The sequence below is a fragment of the Acomys russatus genome, chromosome 4 (genome assembly GCF_903995435.1).
Source record: "Acomys russatus chromosome 4, mAcoRus1.1, whole genome shotgun sequence".
NCBI lineage: Eukaryota > Metazoa > Chordata > Mammalia > Rodentia > Muridae > Acomys > Acomys russatus.
The window spans coordinates 65,629,337-65,633,072 of record NC_067140.1 but is presented as its reverse complement, the minus strand read 5'-3'; the positions used below and the strand labels follow the sequence as shown (position 1 = coordinate 65,633,072).

Sequence of the window (3,736 nt, the reverse complement as noted above, 5' to 3'; positions counted from 1 at the left end):
AGGAGAGACGTCCTGCAACTATTACATGCAGAGAGAAGCCTTGGGAATTGCACACACACACCTCGTGGGAGTATCTTTTTTTTTCCACTTATTTTTTTCTTTTTTAGTTCATCCAACAAGAAGCTTTATTACAGTACAAATTTCAAACCAAGCTGTAGCTCTGAGTTTCAAACACCAAAAAAAGGGCAGGGGTGGGGGTGGGGGAAGGAGGTTTGTCTTGCTGTCAAATAGTTACATTGTTAACTCCATAATACCATTTACAATATCGTTAGTGTTGTTTTTCAGGGCTGGACCGCTTTTGCCCTCAGACATTTGCTTGTGACATGACTGATTCTATGTCCTTAGTTTCCACGCCTGTGATGACGTCCTCTTCCTCTTCACTTTCCTCTTGTACTTTGGAGTCTTAGAATTTTCTTGAATGTTTGAAACAGTTTCGCCTTGAACTTTGCCTTTCTCGGCAGCTGCTAACTGTGCTCGCTGAGACAAACCTTCAATCTTGGCTTCCCCCAAAACTAGGTAGGTATCTGAAGCTAGGCTCCTATAGATGTCTGGTTTTGTGATGACAAAGAGGATATTTTCAGATTTCTGGATCATGACTCCAGTCACCCCCATGACCTGTCGAAGACCCAGCTTGGACACTACCTTCCTGGCGGTCTTTTCACTCCGACTCAGCTTTGCTTTACTGATTGGGTCTTCATCGACTTCAGCTGCTGCCACCAGCTGGGCTTGCTCTGTGGTTGTCTGTGTGGAATCTTGTTCTTCAAGCTTTGGCACTGACTCTGTCACTGTCAGATTCTGTCCCCGACCCTGTCTCAGCCTGAGGCTGTGGCAACTCCTGCTCTGTAGCAGGGACAGTTTCTGTGGCTTCACCATGCACTTTGAGTTAGAGGACACGGAACCAAGATGGCAGCAGAAAGACCGTTCCTTCCCACCTCCCATCTTTGAGTATCTCCTTTTTATCTTTGTTATGTGTTTGTGGTGGTTACTGCAGTGTTCCTCCGTTGCTCTCCACCTGCGCCCTTACAACTGACGATGAGGTTGTCAGGAAGAGTGATAGAAAGTACTGAAAATTAATGTGCTCAGCAAACAGAGAAATCCTAACTAGTAATAAGCATAATTGCTCTTCAAAAATCTATCCAAAGCCCTCGCCCCCAACTGCAAGAACACAAAGAGGCAGGGCATGTTCACACGACACACCTCCTTAGCTGGGAGGGCGGGAGAGCATCCGAGGAATGAGTCAGTTGTCAGCTCCGCTGTAGGCTCACCTCTGCCTGAGCCTCAGGTAGCTGGGCCCTGCTCCAGAGTTGCCCCTTGTCTCTCTGTTCTAAGGCTGAGCATGGGGGTGGGGGTGGGGTGGAAGAGGGGGCTTACTAGGGGTACCAGTCTCAAGGTCATACCTGCTTTAGACTCCTGTGGACACAGCTATGCTCCTATGACTGATGATCTCTCTGGCTTTGTTTCCTAAGCGGAACTTAGGAACATGGTCTATTTGTATAGCAGACACTGGGATGGTTGGACACTGTGGCCTACTAACTTATTAAAAGATGCAGGCCAAGCGGGGAGAAGGAAGGTATAAGCAGAAAGATGGGATGCAAAAAACAAGTGTGTGTGTGTGTGTGTGTGTTATGTGTGTGTGTGTTTGCTTATTTGGCACAGGCCCAAGTTGGCCTCACTCATCAATTCTCTAGTTCAGCTCCCAAATGTTGAGCTGGCAGGCACATTCCCCTAGCCATTGGACAAGATATGTAGCCCTTGCCTGGATCAGGGAATGGGTTTTGTTGCTAGGACAACATTGTTGAGAGTTTCTTGGGTTGTATAGACATAGGACTTTGGGCAAATTAATTTTTTAGCCTCACTTTTCTCATCTACAGATGGAATATCTTAGTCACTTATTTAAGTATTAACACTGAAATCCAGAGGGAACATTTTTTTCCTGTTGTTTGGGAAAGCATAACTTGATGAGCATGTAGAGAGCGAGAGACAGATGCCGAGTCTTACCAGGGCACTAGGTGCAACTGTGGACTGCTCTAGGGCCAGGGAGAGACTGCATTTGCTTCTGAGGGGGAAGGGACATAGGAAACTGGTCATCAGCGCAGAATAGGCTCCTTCCTGAAACCCTTGAGTCTTCCTTCAAGTGGACAAAGGCATCAACTGCTCAGCGTGGGCTGAGTTGTTGGGTAAATAAGTAAAGATGCTGAGGAGATCAAGGGATGTAACAGACACAATCCTGGTAAACAACATGCCAGTAAACAAACCCCTCCTGTGGCAATCAGAAAGCCCGAATCATAAAACTGGGGTCTGTATTAGCAAAACTCTTGGTCAACAATGATGTGTTTAATTTTTAGTTAGTATTGTTCTCGGATGCCAGCAGCAATCCTAAGAGAGCTTCAGTTATAGGCAAGGAGCTCAGTTATGGCGAAATAAAGAATATTAAGTTGTGCAGGTAAGAAAATGAATTGCTATAACTTTTAAAAAATACTTTGGTCAAAAAGTCATCAAATGAATTTAGAATATGCATGTTCTTTGACTTAGTAGCTGAATTTTTGCAAAGATTTACTTCAAAGATATACTGTGCTCGCCACTGCAGTGAAAATTAGGGGGAAAAATCCCTCTTGTGCAACAGAGTTTAATTTAATGACCCACCACCTCACAGGACTGTAAAGTGGTCTAAATGATGTTGGAAGTGCATTGGTGGTTATCATAGAAAGCTAACTGAAACCAGCAAAGAACAAAATGGTGCGTGTTGTGGTCCTGTGAATGAACTTTTCACGTGGCATTAGAACACTGGGCTCACAATTCAAGCTGGGGCTAACAAAGTCCATCCCAGAGTGGTGATAGACCTTGCTGGAGTCAGCTATGAGTACCAAGGACCACACATGCCTCATGTTGTTAAGTCCCTCTTGGGTCCACGTGGAAGAGCCTGCTTACTGTAGAATGGCCCAAGAGGTAGTGCTACCATTAGTAAAAAAGATCCTTCCTGGAACAGAACTTTCTCTCCTGAGAAAGAGAACTTCTCCAGGTGGGGGTGGAGTGGGAGGTATGTTAACTTCATCTTTTACAGCTGGGTGGGGGGGGGGCAGGGAGGCAGAGTAAGCCAATGTCTTAGCATCTTTGTGACAGCTAATGTGCAGAATCACCAAATTATCAGAGGCAGCTGTCATATCAGTTAAACTTTTCTTTCTAATTGCCAATGTTGGCAAGTCTTTTAAGAAACAATTTGGCAGCATGTAGTGCATGACTTAGGATGCTTATGTTTGAAAGTTAAAAACTCAAATGTAACTGGTTTAAAGAAGAAGGGTAATTTATTATTTATTGTTATTTTTAAATATTTATTTATTTTTTTTGGATCCCAGTCTCACTTGCTGAGGAAAAAAGAAATCCATAACCAGGACACACTGCCTGAGGAAACTTGTTTCAGGATTTTTTAGCAAACTTCTGAGAAGCAGAAGACCTGGCTAGAGGCTGTATCCCAAAATACCAGAGAAAATATCAGAGAAACTGAGCCTGCAGCCCTGCTTGGAATTAGTCACATCCTGAACACTTTACATACCGCTGATGGAAGAGGAAAGTTGTCATGAGCAAAAAAGACAGGAATTAATACTTACCTTTAATAGTAACTATGAACATTAATGATCTCTAGTCCCCCAATAAAAAGGCATAGACTTAAAAAATAAAGACACAGACTAACAGATTGGATTAGCAAACAGGATCTACCTCTTTGTTGTCTCAGAGGAAC

At 43.9% G+C, this 3,736-nt stretch overlaps 1 pseudogene; it reads right to left on the bottom strand.

Annotated features, from left to right (window-relative positions):
- Nucleotides 1-231: 231 nt before the first annotated feature.
- On the bottom strand, nt 232-939 carry LOC127188471 (nascent polypeptide-associated complex subunit alpha-like; annotated as a pseudogene).
- Nucleotides 940-3,736: the final 2,797 nt, after the last annotated feature.